This window comes from Dipodomys spectabilis, unplaced genomic scaffold (assembly GCF_019054845.1).
Source record: "Dipodomys spectabilis isolate Male_0828 unplaced genomic scaffold, ASM1905484v1 ptg000114l, whole genome shotgun sequence".
Classification (NCBI taxonomy): domain Eukaryota; kingdom Metazoa; phylum Chordata; class Mammalia; order Rodentia; family Heteromyidae; genus Dipodomys; species Dipodomys spectabilis.
The window spans coordinates 1,199,314-1,225,698 of NW_024870791.1; the positions used below are offsets into that span (position 1 = coordinate 1,199,314).

Consider the following 26,385-nt stretch of genomic DNA (forward strand, 5'->3'; position numbering starts at 1 on the left):
TGCTTAATCATTTTCTGTTTATGCTTGAGACTATATAACTCACTTTAGTCAGACCTCTTACAAGGTTGTATGCATTTTATTTATTTCACATTGATTGTTCTTTCCAAAGACTGCGGGTCTAATTTCCTTATTTTCTTTCAGTCTCAAGTAGTTCAGATTTCAAATGAAGAATAAATGTACGGAAGCAAACAAAAAATAATATAGTTCCTCTCATCTGATGATGTCTTTACAAGAATGAGGAAAGTGTTCATCCAAGGACCTCTGATAGGACATCAAAAAGAGAATCCATTCTTCTAGGTCTTACTTAACTTTGCAATGTAACTTAAATGATGTAAAACACAATATAATGCTCAGATACTTTTATGTTTTATCAGTTTTGCACATTTTCATATGGACTTCACCTCAGTCTACAACATTCCTTCATTATTTTGTCCTGATATTTTTACACTATCAAGACATAAGATAACAAGTTTGAATTACAGCATGAGAAATAATCCACCTGGCTTCCTTGGAAGAAGAGCATGGTCAATAGATAACATTACTTCTGTTTGCTCACTATATGCAATGATTTCTGTAATACTTATCGCATTCTTTTTAGTATTTTTAAAAAAAACTGCTGGCTAAACTTAAAACTCATTCATGGAAATTTATGTTAAGTATTTCACAAGTTTTAATTTCCTTAATTCTTAAGATAACATTTTCTATAATGCTAATGTTATTGCCATTTTAGTGTTGGGAAAATTGTAATTAAAGGCAATAAGTGCATGGCCCAAGCACACACTGTGAGGAAGGAAATGAGTCAAAGTTTCCAAAAGTCTTTCAGCAATACACAAAAGGTAGGTAAAATCTCTCCATTCTCTTACACTCTCTATTCAATGTTCATATTGTCCAAGAAATAATACCATAGCAATTATTGGCCATGGTGATTGTTTTCTGTTACATTTTGTCTTCAACACAGACTGTGTGGTGACATTGGGTTATCATGCACAGAGCTGAGCTTATAAGAGAGACAAATATATTCTGTCCCATTTTTCCAGGTTCCATTTTAAAAAGTACTAAATTTTTAAATATCATCACTTTCTTAAGAATCCAAAAAACGAAAAAAAAATCACAAATAATCACTCCAAAATGCTTTATAAGTAGGAGATGATAAAACAAGCCCCCGTGAAGTAAACTTTCTTCCACTTTTAAAATTATTCTGAAAGCCTTGTGCTGGTTGGTCACACCTGTAATCCTAACTACTTGGCATATTTACTCAGGATCCAGAGATCTGTGGATAACAGTGGAAGCCAATCAGGGCAAAATAAATTCATGAGATTATTTTTCAAAAATTTTAATGTTAGCAAAGGGCGAGGAATGGAGATGTAGCTCATATAGTAGCTCACCAATCTAGAGAGCAGGCCTAGCAAGACTTTGACGCCCTTTTTTCAAACTGTGAGCACACCAACATACATGCAAGTGCATGAGAACACGTGCACGTGCACACATACACATTCATTCAAAATACCTTCATATCAGTGTTTTGCATTAATTTCTTTGTTAGCCATATTATATGAGTAAAATAAAGGAAATAAACTCGTTCATCTCAGAACATTTTCATATGTTTTTTATTTCAAAAATACTGTACAGAGAGGTCACATTTACATGAGCAAGTAATGAGTACATTTCCTAACAAGCTTCGTTACCTCCTCCTTTATTTTCCCTCTACCATCCTTTCCCGCCCACCTCTACAAGTACACTCCCCTCCCCACTTCCCCTGCCTAAATTGTAAAGTTCAGTTTTCAACATAGTGTCTTGTGCATCTCATTGTTACAATGGGTCAACCTAAATCCATATTTCAGCATTTTGTTTTTTTCCTTCCCCTCCCCAAATTACAGGAGCGTATGCACAAGAGGTGGGCACACCAAATTCAAATACAGTGAAAACAGGGGTTATAGCATGAGGGAGAAACATATAAAGAAACAAAAAAAATCACATAGCCTGTTATAAGTACGTTAGAACAATAGCAAGCAAGAAAGAAAAAACAGTTGTGTTCCTGTTTGGGGGTTCATTTCCCTTAACAACATCTTATCTGGTCATATGTGCATAGATTTTGACCTTTTCTGCTTATCCCAGATATATTAGTTATTAAAAATTAGGGAAACCCTGTGACCTATGTTTCTTTGGACTTGGCTTACATCACTTAATAATTTTTTTCAAAGTCTTTCCATTTTCTAACAAATTGGGTGATGCCATACTTTCTCATGGAGGCATAGAATTTCATTGGTATAAATAGCACATTTTCTTGATCTATTTATCTGATGAGGGGCATCGGGGTTGGTCCTATATCTTAGCTATCTTAAACAATGCTGCAATAAATATAATTGTGATGGTAGTTTTGGTACCGTCTTGTTTGTGATCTTTTGGGTAAATGCCCAAAAGTGGGATTGCTGTGTCTTAGGGGAGTTCTATGTGAAGTCTTTTGAGGAACCTCCATACTACTTTCCAAAGTGGTTGAACAAGTTGACACTCCCACCAAGAGTGTAGTACAGTTAACTTGTGGCCACATCCCCTCCAGCATCTGTTGTTGTAAAAGTATGGAATGGTACAGGAATTTGCCTGCCATCATTGCACAGGGGCCATTCAAATCTTCTCTGTATCGTTCCAATGTTAGAGTAGGTGATGCTGAATGGAACATAGAACATGTTTTATAAATAAAGTGTAATTGATTTTCTTAAACTAGACAATTCAACAAAAAGTAAGTTTAAAAGAATTTTCATGAAATTTTAGAGCCATATACTTCTTACATAAGCACACATTTAAGAATAAAATCAAGATGGACAGGTCAAAAACAAAATAATTCCAGATATTTGTTGTTCAAGAGATGTGTAGGAGGAGGAATTCAATTATTCTATACAAGGCACCTGTCATAATGAACACTGCAGCAAGTGTTAAGTTTAGTTAAAAGTTTTAATTGTTTAAATATATTTTGGGAATTTGCTTATATATGCTAAAACAAGGACTGCTTGGCAGGTAATAAAACTTTTCGTTAAAGTATTTAAGATTTGTGGTAACAGACATATGCTACTATGTATGTATATTTCAGAGTTTATATGAACATTACTAATGAGAAGTTGCCAAGTCTTTGTGTAAAGAAGCAGAATATAAAGAGTTAAGACTTTATTAACTACAAAGTTTCTGTTAAAACTATAGGGCTTCCTTATTTTATTTTATGTTTTAAAAATTTTTTGGGGTCCGGTCGGGGGCCTGAACTATGGGCCTGGGCACTCTCCCTCAGCTCTTCAGCTCAAGGCTAACACTCTACCACTTGAGCCACAGCGCCACTTCTGGCTTTTTTTTTTTTGCTTATGTGGTGCTGAGGAATCGAACCCAGGGCCTCAAGCATGCAAGGCAAGGTCTCTACCACTGAGCTACCTTCCCAGCCCCTGGCTTCCTTATTTTATATGTTAGCGAGGAACAAATGATGATATAAGACATATACAAATGATTAGATGAGACTTAAATAGTAATCTTAGTGGGTAACTTTAAAGATTACTCATAACCTAAAAACCTCTTGTTGAATATCATAACCTTAACCTGTTTTAAATGTACAGGGATATGAGAAAATAGTAAAATTTAATAGGCAATACCCTTCAAATACTGAAAACACTGATAATTATTTTAGTTTTTATTTTAATCATTAATATTTTGTTATTGGTTTTCCTTATTTATAGCATTGTTTTCCTTGTAGTATAATACAACTTTTTGAAAGTCCTCATTAGGAGGTACATTGAGAAGGTTACTGGGATGGCCAAACCATTTTTTATAGAGCATGTGAATTTACAAAGAGGAAAATTAAGAACAAAATATTTATTTAAAAAATGATTAAGTAGAGTCTGAATCAGTAGTGTTGATAAATATCCACACCTAAAACCTTAGCCCTAGGCTGAAGCAGTGGTATTACAGAGTTGAGGCCACAAAAGTGAGAGACTGTGTTTTGTTTTATATTTTGATTTTTCTGGTCATGGGGCTTGAACTCTGGGTCCTAGGTGCTCTCCCTCAGCTCCAACCTAGCGCTACCACTTGAGCCACAACACACTTCCATCTTTTTCTGCTTATGTCATGCTGAGGAATCAAACCCAGTGCACGCAAGGCAGGCACTCTACCACTGAGCCACCTTCCCAACACCTGAGAGACTGTGTTTTAAAAAATCATCTAAACAATAATTGCTTTCTTCTTTGGGATATATAATGAAATATATTAATATCTTTTTATGTCTTTGTGAATTGTCAAACTACTAACGTCAGCCACTTTATCCTTTTCAAAGTGATGAAATATTTCTGAGAATTTGCTTCTGTGAAGATTGTTTTTGCATTTATAATTTCTTCTGAATCATTTTTATTTTTATCAAAATAACTTTATATTTCATGTTGATGGGTTATCATACATCAAATACCTCCAAATGTAGATGTAGAGTCTAAAGATAGCAGTATGAATATTCTCATACAGCTCTTGTTTATCTGTTATGCACTTTCAGTATTGTGATATTTCTCTTTCTCTTTCACTGTCTCATTTCCTCTCTTTTTCTTTCATGCTCCATATCTGGTAATTAGAATTTCTGCTGGTCTACTGTATCCTTCAGAATCCACTGGTGTTGTGGAAACATGATAGCGACCATCAGTTACCCTAGCATTCTTTAAGAGTTATTACAGTGACATGATGTTATTCTTTCCTATTCTAAATGGTAAAACAACAGATCTAGGAATTCCTTTTCACTTTTACTACTATTACAAATTTTATCTCATAGGAATCATTGAGACGTTAGGATACTTTTAACCTCTGACCTAAAAGTTCTTTTTCTTTTACAAACAAATTTTTTCTTCTATTATCAGTGAATACATATAATGAAAACAATGCTAACCTATGGAAAGTAGACAGAAGATATTCAGGGATGAAAAACAAGGTTAATGGGGGAAGTGAGTACAAAAGATGCCTATCATAGAACAAATATCCTCAGAGCAGTTTACCATGTACACTTTGTGAGAATGGCAATATGTTGGGAACTATAGATTGAATCAATGAACAACTGACATATATATATATATATATATGCACATATATTTATATATGTATATTTATTTGTATATGAATATATGTGTGTATATGCCCATCTATATGTAGACATGCATGTTACTGTACACAAAAATACACACATACCTATACACATGTATAAATGCACACATAGAGAATGACACATAGCTACAGACAACACAAGTTTCACTAGTTGTTGAATATGCCTTAGACAGAATGCTTGGAACCAAATATGTTGAAGAAGTATTTATCTCTATAAGTTCTTTTACCACTCCTCTTATCTCTTAAAACGGTTTTGACAGATTTGATTTGCAAAATGCAGTACAAGTGATAGCAAGTCACTCAGAAATCTCAGTAAGAAAACCTCATATGGCATCTCCCTGCTCTCCAGGGAATGCTTGTTCTTGTAGACACTCTCAACAAACAAAGTAGCAAGAAAATACCCTGGTGCAGAATAAAGTTATAAGTCTTTAAATGACATTCTTCCTTGAGCTCTTTTCCAACAGCCAGCATCAATTCCTAAGCAGAAGTGTGAGTCCTCACAAGATGGGAGCTCAGCTCAACATTTCACCAACCCATTTGAAAAGTCCTATGTGAGGAATACTTACTAAGGTCTTGCTGATTTCCTAGCTAAGAAAATAAGAAAAAAAGAAAGTATTTTAATGCATTAAAATTTGAGAATAATTTGTAACCTGTCAATAAATGTGTATAACACAATTATAACAAAATGAAAAAAAGTGATGTGCATATGATTTATGTGCTCTTGGACTTGGCGATTTTAGGTATATCTATACAAATAGAATCAGCATAAATCAAGCCAGCATTTCTTCATTTAAGATACAAGGAATGGATACAAGGTGACCCATTGTAACAATGAGATGTACAAGACATTCTATCAGATGCGGGGGCGTGGAGGGAAGGGATGGGGGGTGTGGAGGGAAGGGACGGTATGGGAAAAAACAAGGAGAGCAAAAATGCTCAGTAAGAAATGTACTCATTACCTTATTTATGTAACTCTAAACCCTGTGCACAGGACATTTACAATAAAAATATGTATTAAAAAGATACAAGGAAAATTTCTGTACTTATAGGAAATTGTATTTGTCACACAATATCAGTAAGATATTGGTTTTAGGACCACAGGCATATTAAAATTTTTGATGCTCAAATTCTGTACATGAACACAGTATATTATTTACATTTGAATCTGACCTCAACCTAGTGCAGTGTAATTGCTATGAAAATTTTTACTACATTCTATGTTTGTAATGAAAAATAAAATCATATGCACTATCCATTCATACAATTTTTTAAGATAATTTTTATTGTGAAAATATAGTAAACAGTGGGTCCAATTACATGTGCAAGGGAATGAGTATATTTCTCATCAAGCTTTTTTGCCTCCTCCTTTGTTTCCCCTTCCCATTCCTTCCCATTCCCCACTCCCCCTCCCCTTTAATCCCCCCCTAGCCAAAGTTGTAAAGTTCGTTTTTCGACATAAATCTTGTACATCTCATTGCTGCAATGAATCCACATTTGTTTTTTCCCTTCCCCTTCACAAATTATACCAACATAAAATACAGTGAAAGCAGGGGTTATACCTTGTGGAAGGGACATACAAAGCAAGAAAGAATTCATCTTATAAATTTGTTAGAAACAATCATAAGAAAGAAAAAACATTTGAATCCGTACTTTGGGGTACATTTCGCGAAACATTAACTTATCTGAATGTTTCCGCTTGTCTCAGACATATACTAGGGATTGCAAGTAAGGGAAACCAAGGGAACTATGTTTCTTTGGGCTCAGATTACTTCATCTAATATACTTTTTCCGATTCTTTGTGTTTCCTAACAAATGTGGCAATGTCATTATTTCTGATGGAAGCATAGAATTCCATTGGGTATATAGTCCACATTTTCTTGATCCATTCATCTACTGAGGGGCATCTTGTTTGATTCAATATCTTAGCTATGGTAAATAATGCTGCAATAAACATAGCTATGATGGTAGCTTTAGTATGGTTTTGCTTGTGATCTCTTGGGTAAATGCCCAAAAGTCTGATGGCGGAGTCATTGGATAGCTCTATGTAAAGTCTTTGAGAAGCCTCCATACTAATTTCCAAAGTGGCTGAACAAGTTTACACTCCCACCAACAAAGCAATAAGGTTCCCTTCTGTCCTCATCCCTTCCAGCATCTGTTGTTATTAGAGATCTTGATTATAGCCATTGTATCTTGGGTGAGGAGGTATCACAATGTGGTTTTGATTTGCATTTCTTTTCTGGCTAAGAAGGTTGTGCGTTTCTTCATGTGTCTACTGGCCATCCTTCTTTCCTATTCACAGAAGTTTCTCTTTAAGTCTTTAGTCCACTGATTTATTGGGAAGTTGTTTCTTTGAGGATTTGTTGTTGGGGGATTTAATGTTTTTGAGATCCAGGTGTACTTTTGATATGAGGCCCTTGTTCTTTGTATGGCTAGTGAAAATCTCCCAATCCATGGGCTTTCTATTGATCTTGCTAGCTATGTGTTTGACATGCAGAAGTTATGCAATTTATTGCAATCCCATTTGCCCATCCTTTCTTTGTTTTGTTCTGTTTCTGGGTATCTTTAAAGAAAATATTGGTCTATGCAAAGGAAACCTAGGGTTTCTCTTACTCCATTCTTTAAAGTTTTCAGAGTGTCTGCTTTGACTCCGAGGTATTTGATCAATTTGGAGATGATTCTGGTGCAGGGTGGTATATAAGGATATAGATTTCGTTTTCTACAAGTAATTTACCAATTTTGCAAGCACCATTTACTGAAGAGGCTGTCTTTCTTCCATTATAGTTTTTAGCTTCTTCATTGAAGATTACAGTATTATAGGTCTGTGGATTCATTTCTGAGTTTTCAATTCTATTCCATTGGTCCTGAGGTCAGTTCTTGTGCCCGTAACAAGTTGTTTTGAATATTATAGCTTTGTAGTAGAGTTTGAAATTTGGTATTGATATTCTTCCAGCACTGTTCTTTCTATTAAGGATTGTTTTTGCTATTTGGGTCCTTTCATTTTTCCGTATGAATTTTTGCATTGCGTCTTCTATTTCCTTGAAGCATCTGGTAGGAATATCAATAGGTATTGCACTGAATTAGTAGATAGCCTTGGGAAGTATTGCCATTTTCACGATGTTTATCCTTCCAATCCAGGAACATGGGAGATTTTTCCACTATCGAATTTATGTTTTGATTTCCTTTTTCAAGTTTTTAAAATTTTCATCACAGAGATCCTTAGCTTCTTTGGTTAAGTTAATTCCTAGGTATTTTAATGTTGTGGGGCTATTACAAATGGAGTTGCTTTCCTGATTTCAGCCACACTTTTCTCATTCTTGGCATAGAGAAAAGCCATTGAATTTTTGAGGGTTAATTTTATACCATGTTACATTGCCAAAGTTTAGAATCAGCTTGAATTATTTGGGAGTGGAGACTATGGTATTCATTAAACACAAGCTAATGTCATCTGCAAAGAGGAAGAGTTTTATTTCATCTTTCCCTATTTGGATCATTTTTATATTTGCCTATTTTCTTGTTGCTGTAGCTAGTCATTCTAATACTAAATTGAAGAGAAGTGGAGAGAGTGGACATCCTTGTCTTGTGCCTGAGTTAAGAGGAAATGGCTTTAGTTTTTCACCATTAAGTTTTATGCTGGCTGTAGGTTTTTGTCACATACAGCCTTTATTCTATTGAGGAATGTTCTCTGGATTCCTAATTTTTCCAGAACCCTCATCACAAAGGGATGTTGGATCTTGTCAAATGTTTCTTCTGCAACTATTGAGATAACCATGTGGTTCTTATCCTTGCTGTTTGTAATGTGATGAATTATACCAGATTATTTGGTTATATTGAACCAACTTTGCATCCCTGAAATGAATCCTGTTTGATGCTGGTGTATGATTTTGGGGATGAATTGTTCAAGTCAATTGGCCAAAATTTTGTTGAGAAGTTTTGCATCAATACTCATCAAAGAAAGAGAACAAAGAAATGGGTCTATATTTCTCTTTCTTTGATGAGTCCCTGCCTGGTTTGGGGATGAGTGTTATGATGGCTTCATAGAATGAGTTCGGTAGTGAACTTTCTCCTTCAATTTCATTGAAGATTTGAAGGAGTATTGGTGTGAGCTCTGACATGAAGGCCTTGTAGAATTCCGCTGTAAATCCATCTGGTCCTGGGCTTTTCTGAGATGGGAGATCTCTTATTAGTGTTTCTATTTCAATACTTGATATGGGCCTGTTAAGCTGGTTTAACTCATCTTGGTTTACTCTCAGCATTACAATATTTGCTAGGAAAATGTCCATTTCTGCCAGGTTCTCTAACTTACTAGTATAAAGGTTTGAGAAATATTCCATTATAATGTTCTGAAGCTTAGTTGTTTCTGTGGTGATGTTTCCATTCTCATCTCTGAGTTTATTTATTTGAGTGTATTCTCTTCTTTTTCTCATAAGATTTGCTAAGGGTCTGTCAAATTTGTTAATTTTTCAAAGTACCAATTCTTTATCTTTTTGGTTCTTTCTGTTTTCATATTTGGATGCTAATTTGTTTAATTCTGACTTAATTTTAATGATTTCTTTCCATCTACTGTATTGGCGTTTATCTTGCTCCTCTTTTTCAAGGTGGTTCAGATGTTGTTGATTTCAGATCTCTCCAATTTGTTGATGTAGGAACTCAGAGTTATAAACTTGCCTCTGAGTACTGCCTTTGCTGTGTCCCAGAGGAGCTGGTAATTTGTGTGCTCATTTTTGTTGAATATCATGAACATTTTAATTACCTTTCTCATCTCTTCCATGACCCACTGGTGATTCAACAGTGTGTTGTTCAGCCTCCATGTGTTACAGGACTCTCTTTGGTGGCTTTTGGTGTGGAATTCTAATTTTATTCCCTTGTATTCTAAAAGAATGAAAGGTATTACTTCAATATTTGTGAATTTAGACAAGTTTGATTTGTTACGTAGAATGTGGTCCATTTTGGAAAATGTTCCATGTGCTGCTGAGAAAAACATGTATTCTGATGCTGCTGGTTGAAATACTCAGTAGATGTCAGTTAAAACTAGTTGATCTATGCAGTTGTTTAGATGTGCAGTTTCTCTATTGAGTTTTTGAAGAGTTGATCTATCTAGTAGTGATAGTAGTGTGTTAAATCCCCCAACATTTAATGTCTTTGTATCTATGTGATCTTTGAGAGAAAGTAGTGTTTCTTGCATAAATTTGGGCTCTCCATTGTTTGGTGAATAGATATTGAGAATTGTAATATCCTCCTGAAGGAGAAACCCTTAATTAGTATATAATAAACTTTTTTTTAATCTCTTGTGACTAATTTTAATTTGCAGTCAATTTTTTCAGATATTAGGATTGTAACATCCGCCTGTTTATGGGGGCCATTTGCTTGGTAGATTTTTTGTTTGTTTTGTTTGGTTTTGTTTTATTATGAAAATATTATACAGAGGGTTGACAATTACATGGGCAAGATAGTGAGTAAATTTCTTATCAAGCATTGTTGCCTCATCCTTTGTTTCCCCATAACATCCCTTCTCATTTCCTCACCCCCACCCCTACAGGCCCCTACCACCCCATCCCCACCCATCCACCTCCCACCCCACTGAAGTTGTAAAGTACATTTATAAATATAACTTCTTGTTCATCTTATAATTGTAATGGGTCCACCTGTAAGCTTATTTAAACAGTTGTTGTTTTTTTCCGTTTCCCTCCACAAAATATATCAACACCAAATACAGTGAAAGCAGGGCTTATACTCTGGGGGAGATACATACAAAGCAACAAAGAAATCATCTTATAAACATCTTAGAAACAATCACAGGAAATTAAAAAAATTGAATCCTTAACATGTGGTTCATTTAACCTAACATCAAGTTGTCTGACAGTTTCTGTTTGTCTCACACATATACTAGTTATTGCAAATAAGGGAAACCATGGGACCTATATTTCTTTGGAAATGGCTTACTTCACTTAATATAATTTTTCCAAGTCATTCCATTTCCTAACAAATGAGTCAATGCCATTCTTTCTCATGGAGGCATAGAATTCCATTGTGTATGTATACCACATTTTCTTGATCCATTGATCTACTGAGGAGCATCGGGGCTGGTTCCATATCTTAGCTATGGTAAATAATGTTCAATAAACATAGTTGTGCTGGTAGTTTTAGTATGGTCTTGTTTGTGATCATATTCTTAAATGCCCAAAAGTTGGATTGCTGGGTCACACGGGAGCTCTATGTGGAGTCTTTTGAGGAATATCCATAGCATTTTCCAAAGTAGATGAACAAGTTTACACTCCCACAAACATTGCAGTAATTTTCCATTCTGTTCAAATCCCCTCCAGCATCTTCAAAACTTTGGCAAAATAACAGGATATAAAATTATCCCTCAAAAATCAATGGTTTTTCTGTATGCCAACAATGAAAAAAGTGTGGCTGAATCAGGAAAGCAACTCCATTTGTAATAACCCCACAAAAACTCAAATGCCTAGGAATTAAAGTAACGAAAGAAGTGAAGGGCCTCTATGATGAAAACTTTAAAAATCTGAAAAAGGAAATGAAAACGGATATTAGAAAGTGGGAAAACCTCCCATGCTCTTTGAATGGAAAGATCAACATCGTGAAAATGGCAATACTCCCCAAGACTATCTACAAATTCAATGCGATACCTATCAATATTCCAATCTCATTCTACAAGGAAATAGTAGAGGAAATCCAAAAATTCATAAAGAACAATTAAAGACCCCAAATAACAAAAACAATCCTTAACAGAAATAACAGTGCTGGAGAAATATCAATACAAAATTATAAACCCTCCTACAAATTTATAGTAATCAAAACAGCTTGGTACTGTCGCAAGAACAGACCTCAGGACCAATGGAATAGAATTGAAAACCCAGAAATGAACCCACAGACTTATAGCCATCTAATCTTAGATAAGGGAGGTCAAAATATAAAATGGAAGAAAGAGCTTCTTCAGTAAATGATGTAGCAAAATTGGTTAATCACTTGTAAAAAAACTAAAGCTATATCCTTATATATCACCCTGACCAGAATCAACTCCGAATGGATCAAAGACCTCGGAGTCAAGCAGATACTCTGAAAATATTACAGGATGGAATAGGACAAACCCTAAGTCTCCTTGGCACAGGTTGAAATTTTCTTAATAGAGACCCAGAAACACAACAAATCAATGAAAGTTTGGACAAACTGAATTGCATGAAATTGCAGAGCTTCTTCTCGGCAAAGGATATAGCTAGCAAGATCAATAGAAAGCCCACGGATTGAGAGAAGATATTTACTATCCATACAATGAACAAGGGTCTCATATCTAAAATATACCTGGAACTCAAAAAATTAAATCCCCAACAAATCCTCAAAGAAACAACTGTACAATAAATAAATGGGCGAAAGACTTAAAGAGAAACTTCTCTGAAGAGGAAAGAAGGATGGCCAGTAGACACATGAAGGAATGCTAAACCTCCCTAGCCATAAAAGAAATGCAAATCAAAACAACATTGTGATACCACCTCACCACAAAGAATGCTTGGTACATTTTGTTCTAGTCTTTCACTTTCAAAATATGTTTGTTTTTATGGGCAAGGTGTGACTCCTGAAGGTAGCAGATAGAATAATCTTGCTTTGTAAACCAGTTAGATAATCTATGTGGCTTAATTGGAGAGTTAAGCCCATTAATGTTGAAAGATATGACTGAGAGGTTTTTGGGAGTTCCTGCCATGTTATCCAACTTCTTGGGCGCTGAGGCAACTGTGTTCTTCTTATGGTTCATGGATTCTCACTTTTTGTGCGGTTTCTTTGCTCTTATTGTGGTCTTGTTGGTTTTCTATGTGAGGAAATCTTTAAGTATCTTTTGTAGGGCTGGCTTAGTGGAGATATATTATGTCAGCTTTTCTTTGCTATGACAAATTATTATTTGACCTTAGGTTATGAAGGAGAGTATAGCTGGGTACAGTATCTTGGTTGATAGTTGTTTGTCTTTAGGGCATGGTATACATCATTCCAGGCTCTTCTTGCTTTAATTGTCTCTGCTGACAAAGCAGAGATTATTCTGATTGGTTTCCATTTATAAGTGGTTGATCTTTTCTCCTTGACAGCTTTAAGGATCTTTTCCTTGGTCTGAATTGATCCTCTGCGGATTTTAATGTCATGGTGGCATGTACTGTTATGGTCTGGTCTATTTGGGGTTCTAAAATCTTCTTGTATCTGAAAAGACCTAACTTTTTGCATGTTTGGGAAGTTCTCTGCTAGCATCCTGTTAAATGAATTTCCTAAACCATTAACTTCTGTCCCTATGGGCTCTTCTATACCCATTATCCTCAGATTAGGACTTTTGATGGTGTCTTCAAAATGTTGAATAGATCTGTTATATAACTTGGATTTGTCTTGCATAGTTGTATGTTGTTTCACTATAATATCTAGGCTATCTTCAATCCCCTTGATTGTATCTTCTACATGATCAAATCTACTGTCAAGGCTTTCTACTTTGGTTTTTATTTCTTTTCCTTCTAATTGGTCAGCTTTGATGGCTTCAAATTTATTGTTGGAGCTTTGTTTTAGATCTTGTATAAACTTTTTTACTTCCTTAATTTGGTGTTCAGAGTTTATTCTCAAATCACTTAGTTGATTGGCTATGTTTCCTTGGATTCCCATTCCTTCTGTCGGGCTCCATTCAGCATTCCATTTGTGATCTCCGTGAATTCCTTCAGCTGTCTGTTTGTGGATTCCATGAATGCTTCTATTGATCTTTGTCTAGTCTCATCCCACTCTCACAATGCCTGTATTACTCTTTTATTAGCTTCCTCATCTTCACACAATTCCTGTAGTTCTCTTTGACTGTTCTCAGTCTCCTCATGCAATTCTTGTCTTTCTCTTTGACTGTTCTCAGCCTGTTCACACAATTCCTTAATTTCTCTTTGACTGTTCTAAACCTGTTCACTCAAGTCCTGTATCAATCTTTGAGTAGCTTCCTCATGTTCACGAGATTCCTGTATTAACCTTTGCTTTGCCTCCTCTCTCTCCTTATCATGTTCACACTGAGTCCTTTGCAGATTTTCAATCTTTTCATTCACCATGTTCACCAGTAGTATTTGTAGATCTCTTTAGGAACTCTCCTCTGGATTATTCATGAATTGTTCTGTTACCAGATGTCATGAGTGGGACTTGAGATACCCGGACCTGCCATTTTTCTTGTGTTTTTCTGGCTTGTTCTGCCCATTTTGTATGAAAGTAACACCAATTTTGTGCTAGAACACTGTTTTAAGCCAAGCATCAACCAAAGTACTGTACCAAAATGGCTGCAGATACAATCTAGTTCATCAGATACGATCTATTCCACATCAAACAACTATGGATTTATGGGCTAAAAACAGCAAATATAAATTTGGCAAACGATAAATTTTTAGGTTTAAGGAGAAATGTGTTGAAAAATAGGATTAGAGGGATGTGGAGAGGTAAAAAAAAGAGTGAATTTAACCAAATCCTAATCGCAGAGATGGAAATGGATTCAACAGAATGATAGGAGAGTGAGTAAAACAAACAAACAAAAAAACAAGAAAAAATGGAAAAACAAAAATTTAAATTTAAAAATGAAACACGTAAAAATTATATAAGTTTAAAGAAGTGATATTGAGAGAAGAAAAGGATAGGATGAGAAGAGGGGAGAGATAGAAAGAGGTATGAAAAACTAAAAAATAAAAATTCCTAAAATTGATTACTTGAAAATTATATAGGTATAAAGATATAATACTGCTAATGAAGAAGTTAAGCCTGAGGTTGTCAATTGAGTGATAAACTTCTGGATTAAGTATGTACACAATGGGGCATAAGGTCTAATAATCAATGGCAGGTATATATCTGGGGATGAGCAGAACAGCAATTAAGTCATGTAAAAAAGGAAGAAATAGAAAAAAAATGTAAAGAATTAAAAAAGGACTAAAAGGTCAAAAAAATAAAAAACATACACACACACACACACACACACACACACACCTAAAAATTTATGAGAGGAAAAAAATAGATTAATAGAAAAAATATTTTTCAAAAAAATTAAAATTAAAAAAGTTAAAAAAAGAGTTCTTTGATTTCTTTTTGGTGGGAATCGGAAAATCCTGTATCCCCAATGGGTCCCTAACCAGTCTCTTGGTGGAGTCTCTGGTCTGCTTGTGGTGCTTGTTTTTCCACTGGCTTGATTTGTTTCTTAAGTTAGTTTGTTTGAGCAGGCAGAAAAATGCTCTGCATTACCCAGGATTTTGTGATCTGCCTCCCATGCTAGTTCAGTGTGAGGGAAATCTGCTTTGAGTATCACAAAAGAGGGAGATGGCTGTTTCCTCTGGTTTGGAGATGCTGTGATGAGGCTAGGTTCTGGGTAGGGTTGAGGCCTGAAGGGTTTTTCCTGAAGGGTTAGCTCCTGAGACACTCACAGAGCTCAGCCTAGAGACATTCTTAGGTTTTTTTGTTTAATAAATTTCAATTGATTATCTAGTCTGCTGTAGGGAGAGTCAACCACTGACTCTGTTTACCCAATGTAGAAAGTCACTCCTCTGGAGGCCAAGCAATCTCTGCTTGGGATGTGTGACTTTGCCCTGGGTGGAGTTGAGCCTGGCAGGTCAGGTCAGGTTCCTGTGAGCAGTTAAATGACTCTTTTGTTTTCGACCAAGGCCTGAGTTGGTGGTAGTTGCTCAGTGGGGCTTCGTCAGGATCAAAGATGGAGATCTCTGGTGGTGGGGGAGGGGTGGCCTTCCCTCCTTTGCTCGCTGAGGAGTAAGGATGTCAGGGTTCTACTCACACCACAGTCTTGGTTCCTGGCCGGTCTCTGTTCAGTGATCTGCAGGATGAAGATATCTGCTCCTTGTCAGTTCTTGCTGGTGTTGAGCAGAATCTGCTCTCCTGCTGCTTCTGGCGTCTTTGTCCTGGACTCTCTCAGGTTTTATTTTTGTTTTGTTTTTAAATTGTGAAAATACCATACAGAGAGGTTACAGTTACATGGGCAAGGTAATGAGTGCATTTCTTTTTTTTTTTTTTTAATTTTTTTTTATTTTATTTTATTTGAGAACATAGTGTACAGAGGGGTTACAATTACATGGGCAGGATAAAGCGTTGTTGCTTGCTCCTTTGTTTCACCTTCCCATCCCTTCCCATCTACCCCCACCTCCCGGCCAAAGTTGTAAAGTTCATTTTTTGATATAACACCTTGTATATTTCATTGTTGCAATGAGTCCCCCGGTATCCCTATTTAAACAAGTTGTTTTTTTCCCTTCCCCTCCACAAATTATACCAACATAAACTACAATGAAAGCAGGGGTTATGCCGTGGGGGAAGGACATACAAAGCAACAAAGAAAACATCATATAAATATGTTAGAAATAATACCAAGGGGGGAAAAACATTTGAATACTTATCTTGACATTCTTATCCCCAATAAACCACCAGAAAACTGGAAGTAGACCTACATCTCAAGCAGTAGAGCTCTTGCCTTGAGCTGAAGAGCACAGGGATAGCACTTAAGCCCAGAGTTCAAGCCACATGACTTACCAAAAAAATATGTGGACATATATATATGTGTATATATATATATATATATACATATTTATTTTTTTTTTAATTTTATTTTATTTTATTTGAGAACATACTGTACAGAGGGGTTACAATTACATGGGCAGGAAAATGCATACATTTCTTACCAAGCATTGCAGCCTCCTCCTTTGTTTACCCTTCACCTCCCTTCCCACCCTCCCCCCTCCCCCCCACCCGATCATACCCCCCCTCCCCCCCCCTCACCGACATTGTAAAGCTGGTTTTGACATGACATTTTGTACTTCTCATTGTTGCAACAGATCCACCTGAATCCTTAAACGACTTGTTTGTCCCCGTCTCCTCCACATGTTATACTGACATCAAATATAGTGAAAGCGGGGGTTACACTGTGGGGGAAGGACATACAAAGCAACAAAGAAATAATATTATAAATGCGTTAGAAACACATGCATGAAAGAAACAAAAACATTAAAATACATATTTGAGGGTTCGTTTTCCTAACATCACATTCTCTGACTTTTTCCACTTGACTCATACCTATACTAGATATTGCAAATAAGGGAAACCATGGGACCTATGTTTCTTTGGGCCTGGCTTACTTCACTTAATATAATTTTTTCCAAGCCTTTCCATTTCCTAACAAATGGGGCAATGTCATTCTTTCTGATGGAGGCATAGAATTCCATTGTGTATATATACCACATCTTCTTGATCCATTCATCTATTGAGGGGCATCTGGGTTGGTTCCATATCTTAGCTATGGTAAATAATGCTGCAATAAACATAGTTGTGCTGGTAGCTTTAGTGTGGCCTTGTTTGTGATCATTTGGGTAAATGCCCAAAAGCGGGATTGCTGGGTCATTGGGGTGCTCTATGTGGAGTCTTTTGAGGAACCTCCATACTGCTTTCCAAAGTGGTTGAACAAGTTTACATTCCCACCAACAATGAAGTAAGGTTCCTTTCTGTCCACATCCCCTCCAGCATCTGTTGTTGTTAGAGTTCTTGATTTTTGCTGTTCTAACTGGAGTGAGGTGATATCTCAATGTTGTTTTGATTTGCATTTCTTTTATGGCTAGGGATGTTGAACATTTCTTCATGTGTCTATTGGTCATCCTTCTTTCTTCTTCAGAGAAGCTTCTCTTTAAGTCTTTCGCCCACTTACTTATTGGGCAGTTGTTTCTTTGAGGATTTGTTGTTGGGTGGTTTAATTTTTTGAGTTCCAAGTATATTTTAGATATGAGACCCTTGTCTGTTGTATGGCTAGTAAAGATCTTCTCCCAGTCCGTGGGCTTTCTATTGATCTTGCTAGCTATGTCATTTGCCCTGCAGAAGCTCTGCAACCTTATACAATCCCATTTGTCCAACCTTTCTTTGATTTGTTGTGTTTCCGGGTCTCTATTCAGAAAATTTCGGCCTGAGCCGAGGAGACCCAGGGTTTCTCCTATTCCATCCTGTAATGTTTTCAGAGTGTCTGCTTTGAGTTCAAGGTCTTTGATCCATTTGGAGTTGATTCTGGTGCAGGGTGATATATATAAGGATCTAGCTTTAGTTTTCTACATGTAGTTAACCAGTTTTGCCAGCACCATTTACTGAAGAGGCTGTCTGTCTTCCATTCTATTGTTTTAGCTCCCTTATCGAAGATTAGATGGCTATAGGTCTGTAGGTTCATTTCTGGGTTTTCAATTCTATTCCATTGGTCCTGAGGTCTGTTCTTATGCCAATACCAAGCTGTTTTGATTACTATGGCTTTATAGTAGAGTTTGAAATTTGGTACTGATATTCCTCCAGCAGTGTTCTTTCCGTTGAGGAGCGTTTTTGCTATTCGGGGTCTTTTATTGTTCCATATGAATTTTTGGATTGCCTCTTCTATTTCCTTGAAGAATGAGGGTGGAATTTTGATAGGTATTGCGTTGAATTTGTAGATAGCCTTGGGAAGTATTGCCATTTTCACAATGTTAATCTTTCCAATCCAGGAGCATGGGAGGTTTTGCCATTTTTTAAGTTCTGTGTTGATTTCCTTTTTCAAGTTCTTAAAGTTTTCATCATAGAGGTCCTTCACTTCTTTAGTTAAGTTAATTCCTAGGTATTTTATTTTTTGTGGGGCTATTACAAATGGAGTTGCTTTCCTAATTTCAGCCACACTTTTCTCATTGTTGGCATACAGAAAAGCCATTGATTTTGGGGGGTTAATTTTATAACCTGCTACTTTGCCAAAGTTTTGAATCAGCTTGAGTAATTTGGGAGTGGAGTCTATGGGATTCTTTAAATACAAGATCATGTCATCTGCAAAGAGGGAGAGTTTTATTTCTTCTTTCCCTATTTGGATCCCCTTTATGTCTGCATCTTGTCTTATTGCTGTAGCTAAGCATTCTAATACTAGATTGAAGAGAAGTGGAGAGAGTGGGCATCCTTGTCTTGTTCCTGAGTTCAGAGGAAATGGCTTTAGTTTTTCACCATTGAGTATAATGCTGGCTGTAGGTTTGTCATATATAGCCTTTATTGTATTGAGGAATGTTCCATGGATTCCTAATTTTTCCAAAACCTTCATCATAAAGGGGTGTTGGATCTTGTCGAATGCTTTTTCTGCGTCTATTGAGATAACCATGTGGTTCTTATTTTTGCTCCTGTTGATGTGATGAATAATATTAATTGATTTGCGTACATTGAACCAGCTTTGCATCCCTGAAATGAATCCTGTTTGATCGTGGTGTATGATTTTTTGGATGAATTGTTGAAGTCGGTTGGCCAAAATTTTGTTGAGAAGTTTTGCATCAATGTTCATCAAAGAAATGGGTCTATAGTTCTCTTTCTTTGATGAGTCCCTGCCTGGTTTTGGGATGAGGGTTATGATGGCTTCATAGAATGAGTTCGGTAGTGAGCTTTCTCTTTCAATTTCATTGAAGAGTTGGAGGAGTATTGGTGTGAGCTCTGCTTTGAAGGCCTTGTAAAGTTCAGCTGTAAAACCATCTGGTCCTGGACTTTTCTTAGCTGGGAGGTCTCTTATTGCTGTTTCTATTTCAATGCTTGATATGGGCCTGTTAAGATAGTTTAACTCATCTTGGTTTAGTTTTGGCATGTCAATATTTGCTAGGAAGAGGTCCATTTCTGTCAAGTTCTGAAACTTATTAGCATACAGTTTTGAGAAGTATTCCCTTATAATGTTCTGAATCTTGGTTGTTTCCGTGGTGATGTTTCCATTCTCATCTCTGAGTTTATTAATTTGGGTGTGTTCTCTTCTTTTTCTGATAAGATTTGCTAAGGGTCTGTCAATTTTGTTAAGGTTTTCGAAGAACCAACTCTTTGTTTTGTTGATTCTTTCTATAGTTTTTTTGGATTCTAATTCATTTAATTCTGATTTAATTTTGATTATTTCTTTCCGTCTACTGGATTGGGGTTTATCTTGCTGCTCTTTTTCAAGGAGGTTTAGATGCGTCATTAAATTGCTAGTTTCAGATCTCTCCAATTTGTTGATGTATGAGCTCAGAGCTATAAACTTGCCTCTGAGTACTGCCTTTGCTGTGTCCCAGAGGAGCTGGTATTTTGTGTGTTCATTTTTGTTGAATAGCATGAACATTTGAATTTCCTTTCTAATCTCTTCCATGACCCACTCATGATTCAGCAGTGTGTTGTTCAGCCTCCATGTGATACCGGACTTTCTTTGGTGGCTTTTGGTGTTGAGTTCTAATTTTATTCCCTTGTGGTCAGAGAGAATGCAAGGTATAACTTCAATGTTTCTGAATTTAGACAAGTTTGCTTTGTGGCCTAAAATGTGGTCTATTTTAGGAAACGTTCCATGTGCTGCTGAGAAAAACGTGTATTCTGATGCTGCTGGGTGAAATGTTCGGTAAATGTCTGTTAAGTCTAGTTGATCTATGCAGCTGTTTAGATCTGTGGTTTCTCTGTTGAGTTTTTGCCGAGTTGATCTATCTAGTGGGGAGAGTGGTGTGTTAAAATCCCCAACAATTAATGTCTTTGGATCTATATGGGATTTGAGGGAAAGTAGTGTTTCTTGGATAAATTTGGGTGCTCCATTGTTTGGTGAATAGATATTTAGAATTGTAATATCCTCCTGAAGGAGAGATCCTTTAATTAGTATGTAGTGACCTTCTTTATCTCTTTTCACGAATTTTAATTTGAAGTCTATTTTATCTGATATTAGGATTGCAACTCCCGCCTGCTTATGCGGTCCGTTTGCTTGGTAGATTTTGTTCCAGCCTTTAACATTGAAAATGTGTTTGTTTTTACGGGCAAGATGTGACTCCTGCAGGCAGCAGATAGAAGGGTCTTGTTTTTTAATCCAACCTAGACAGTCTGTGTCGCTTAATTGGAGAGTTCAGTCCGTTAACATTAAGAGATAGGACTGAGAGGTATTTGGGAGTTCCTGCCATGTTATCTACCTTCTTGGGGGCTGCGAAAACTGGGTTCTTCCTATGGTTCTTGGATTCTCAGTTTGGGTGGAGTTTCTTGGCCTTTATTGCGGTCTTGTTGGTTTTCTATGTGTAGGACATCTTTAAGAATCTTTTGTAGGGCTGGTTTGGTGGAGATGTATTGTTTCAATTTTTCTTTGCTATGGAAGGTTTTTATTTGGCCTTCAGTTATGAAGGAGAGTTTAGCTGGGTACAGTATTCTTGGTTGATAGTTGTTTGTTTTTAGGGCATGGCATACATCATTCCAGGCTCTTCTTGCTTTGATTGTCTCTGCTGAGAAATCTGAGGTGATTCTAATTGGTTTCCCTTTATAAGTGATTACCCTTTTCTCTCTGACAGCTTTAAGGATCTTTTCCTTGTTCTGAGTTGATCCTGTGTGGATTATAATGTGGCGGTGGGATGTCCTATTCTGGTCTGGTCTATTTGGGGTTCTAAAGGCTTCTTGTATCTGGACAGGCCTATCTTTTTGCATGTTTGGGAAGTTCTCTGCTAGGATCCTCTTAAACAAATTTCCTAGACCATTAACTTCTGTTTCTAGGTGCTCCTCTACACCCATTATCCTTAGATTAGGCCTTCTGATGGTGTCTTCCAGGTGTTGGATAGATCTATCATATTTCTTGGACTTGTCTTGGATGGTTGTATGTTCTTTCTCTATAATATCTAGGCTGTCTTCAGTCCCTGAGATTCGATCTTCTGCATGGTCTAACCTGCTGTCAAGACTCTCTACTTTGTTTTTTATCTCTTTTCCTTCTAGTTGGTCGGCTTTGATGGCTTCAAGTTCTTTGTTGAAGCTCTGTTTTAGGTCTTGTATGAATTTTTTTACTTCCTTAATTTGGTGTTCAGTGTTTGTTCTCAAATCACTTAGTTGATTGGTTATGGTTTCTTTGGGCTCCTATTCCTTCTGTTGGGTTCCATTCAGCATTCCCTTTGTGGTCTCCCTGACTTCCTTCAGCTCTTTGTTAATGGATTCCATGAATGCCTTTAATGATCTTTGTGTATTGTCTACCTTGTCTCTCAATTCCTGTATTACTCTTTGATTAGCTTCCTCCCGTTCGTGGGATTCCTGCAGATCTCTTTGAGTGTTCTCAGCCTGCTCACGCCATTCCTCCCTTTCTCTTTGAGTATTCTCAAGTTGTTCACGCAAATCCTGTATCAGTTTTTGAGTAGCTTCCTCACGCTTATGATATTCCTGTATAAACTTCTGGGATGCCTCCTCTCTCTCCCTGTCATGCTCATACAGAGTCCTTTGTACATTGTCAAACTTTTCATTTATCATGTTTGCCAGCAGTGTTTGTAGAGCTGTTTGGGAACTCTCCTCTGGATTATTCATTATCTGTTCTAACCCCTGATTATCAAGATTGGGAATTGAGATACCCGAATTTGCCATTTTTCTTGTGTTTTTCTGGCTTACTCTGCCCATTTGAGATGAAGATAGCACCAGTTTTGTGCTAGAACACTATCTTAAGGCAACCATCAACCAAAGTTTGCATTTGTACAGTCAATAGTTTACAGATACAATCTAGTTCAACAGATACATCTATTCGACATCAAACAACTATATGTTAAAGGGCTTCGAACCACAGAGAAGAATTTGGAAAACCAGAAATTATTAGGGTTACGGAGAGATGTGGGTAAAAAATAGGAATAGATTGGTGTGGGGAGGCACAGGGAGAGTTAACTATGTACTAATTACAATGCAGGAAATAGGTTGGGTAGGATGCAAGTAGAGAGAGAGAAAAAAAGAAGAAAGGGAAAGGGGAATGAAAAGAGACCAGAAAAAAAAATAGAAACGTAAAAATTAATGTTATTTTAGAGATTAAAAGACCATCTATTTGTAGAGGAATATGAATATGTTGAAAGGGAGGGACATAGAGGAGATGTGAAAAACTTTAAAAAAATGCTTAAAATATTATATAGGTATAAAGAGGTAGTACTGCTATTAATGAATTTAAGTCTCAGAGGTTTTGAATTGAGTAATAAGTTTGTGATTTAAGTTTGTACACAATGAGGGGTAGGGTCTACTGGTTAACTACGGGTTTATCTGAGGATGTGCAGGACAAGAGTTAAGTCACCTAAAGAAGAACAAAGAGGAAAAGATGGAAAGGATAGGAAAGTGAGAAGAAAAGATCAGAAGTTCAGTAGAGCTAGACAAAAAACAAAAAGATAATTAAGAATGAAAGAAAAAGAGAAAGAAGACAAGAAAAGAAAGGAAAACCCACATTCACGTATTCCTAAAATAAAAATTATAAGAGAAGAAAAGAAAAAAAAAAGTTAATGGAAAACAATTATTTTTTCAGAAGAGGCAAAAATTAAAGATTAATAAAAGTTTTAGAAAAGCAAAAAAAATTTTTTTATATATATAAGGTAACAAAAAACGAAAAAAAAAACATAACAAAAAAAAGAAAAAAAGAAAAGAAGAAGAAAAAAAAAAAGTTCTTTGATTTTTTTTGGGGGGGAGGGAGGGGTGGGAAGAGTCCTGTATCTCCCTTTTGTCTGTAACCAGAGTCTGGTTGGAGTCTCTGGTCAGCTTGAGGTCCTGTGGCTTGATTGGTTTCTTAAGTCAGTTTGTTGGAACAGGCAGAAAAATGCTCTGCTTTACCCAAGATTTTGAGATCCCCCTCCCAGATTAGTTTACTGGGAGGATGATCTGCTTTGAGAATCACAAAAGAGGGGGATGCAGTGATGAATCTAGGTTCTGGGTAGAGTTGAGGCCTTTCAACAAACAGTAGCTTTTCCCTGGGGCTATTTTGTGAAAAAAACTCACAGCACCCAGCCTGGAGCCATTCTCAGGGTTTCTGTTTTTCAATTGATTGTCGTGGCTGCTAGAGGGAGGGGCAGCCTATGGCTCTGGTTACCCGGTGAGGAGAGCCACTCCAATGGCTGGTGCCTGAGCTGGGTGACTTTTCCCTGGATGGAACTGAGTCTGTGAGGTCACTTCGCCGTTAAGTTCTTGTGACCTGCTAAATGACTCGTTTTATTCCAAGGCCTGAGCTGGAGCTAGCCGCTCCTCCGAGCTTTGTCGGTATCCAAGATGGAGATCACCGGTGCTGGGGGGGGAGGGGTGGCCTTCCCTCCTCTGCTCCCTGGGAAGGAGTGAGGAAGTGGGGCTTCTACTCACGCCGAGTCTTGGATCCTAGGTCGTCTCTGGTCTGCAAAGTGCAGGATGAAATTGTCCGCTCCTTGTCGGTTCTTGCTGGTGTTGAGTAGAATCCTCTCGCCCGCTGCGTCTGGCTCCTTTGTCTCGGACTCTCTGTGTGAGCGCTCAGGTATGGCCGAGGCTGTGGTCGCCGCTGCGACCCTGCCGCCGCAGCAGCAGCTGCTGGCAGGCGCTCAGATGTGTCTGCTTGGCTTCCCCTCTCTTGACTAACTCTCTGTCCTGTGATGTCACACTTGGTTTTATTCTCTGGCTTGGGACTGTTCACTGGAACTCTGAAACTGTTTTCTATGCAAGAGCTTGTTCAGATTCCAGCTTCTCCTCCGCCATCTTCCCGGAACTCCATATTTATTTATTTTTAAATGTAATTCATTTCATCATATATATATATGATGAAATGAATTACATTTAAAAATAAATAAATATTTAAGATACACATTTAAATCATAACTAAATATATGATACTTTTATATTATATACATATATTTAGATATATAAAATCATATTGTATCTGTATATTTATAAATATATTTGTAATTTATTTCCAAATAGTACATCTGAAGATTTTGGGGAAAATGTAGAGTTTCTAAAGGCTTACTACTGACCAATCATATTTTTCACTAATAAAAAATGTCTAGAGTACTAAGACAATGATTATGAAACAGAGTAGCTTTTTATTCCTTATGATTTTTGATTAGAAACATCTACTTTGTTGGTATGAAGCCTAAAAAATATGATCTTGAAATCACACTCCACAAACTGGACTTATACACTAATTTATCAACTTACATGTCTCAAACTTTTATTTGAATCCTGTTTCTCACAGTGTCCATTTCCTTAGAGTCAGCTACATGTACAAACATGCATGCATTTTCATGCTCACATACACCCCCATACTCATATGACATACTAAATGTAAAACTGTAATAAAAAATAATATTGATACTGAAAAAGAACTCCTTTGCAAATGTAATTAAATTTTACTTTTTGAATATAATGCATTACTGAAATACTAATGAAAGAGCAGAGGAAAGATGTTTCAAATACTAGAGTGCCTGCCTAAAGAGCATGTTTCTCAGTCCAAACATCATTATTTCCATCCTTCCTTCTCCCACATAAAAAACATAAATAACTACAGAATCAACCTACATGTTCCTTAATCACTGAATGACTAAAGAAATTATAATATATATGCATATATGCACAATGATATATTATTTAGCCACACATAATAAGGAAATCATTTCATCTTCAAGAAAATAGTTAGAACTGGAAACCTTCATATTAAAGCAATATGCCATAGTGTGAAAAACAAATACTAGATTTCTCATATGCAGACTCTAGACTCAGAAAATAAAATGAATGTCTCAGGTGTAAAAGTTGTAAAGGATTAAGTTTGGAAAAAAGTAAGAGACGAGATGAAGAGAAATATTGTGGAGTATAAATATTCAAATATTTTGTGTTAGTATGATGACAGAATAAAACGTGAGTATAAAAATAGGATAATGAAATTAATAAAAGGAATATAATTTACCAAGCTACAATATATGGACAGATGTATATAACACAATAAAATACTTTGTGAAATTAATATTTGTTAATAAACAAAAATTCATTCAAGATGTTATAGATTCATATGTTAATTTCCATTTTTTGCTCAGTTGTTTCCTTGATAAAGTAGAAGGAGATATTGGTTTTGCTCATTTAGAAAGACAATCTTGTCCAATTAGCATTAAAGTAATCTACTTCATTACTGTCAATGTGAAATTGTACGATCAAATTAATAATTATATTAGAATATTTCAAATGCACTCTTCAAAATATTATCCCTATAGGTATATACTTTTTGCAATTTATTGAATATGTTTTCCTTACCTAATTACTACATACCATTTTCTGAATGTAGTTGGTATATGCAACTAAGACATATTATAGCAGACCAGGAAAACAATTATTCAAAGAGTTTTATCAAAAATGCTTATAACGAAAAAAAGGAGGTAAATACAAATTATGTATATTTGAAGACAATACTTGGTTAGTCTTCTTCTCACATTCCCCATTCCATTCTTTAGAATAATATACATTGTAAGGAAGTATTTAGAATGTTTTGGAGAAACAGCTTGACTTTAAACTAATGAGTTACTCTATGAGGCATATTGTTTA

General features: G+C 36.3%; 1 non-coding gene across 1 annotated transcript; it reads right to left on the reverse strand.

Annotated features, from left to right (window-relative positions):
* Positions 1-2,570: 2,570 nt before the first annotated feature.
* On the reverse strand, positions 2,571-2,677 carry LOC122114961. Its single transcript, XR_006148675.1, has one exon. It is a non-coding gene; the product is annotated as a U6 spliceosomal RNA (small nuclear RNA).
* Positions 2,678-26,385: the final 23,708 nt, after the last annotated feature.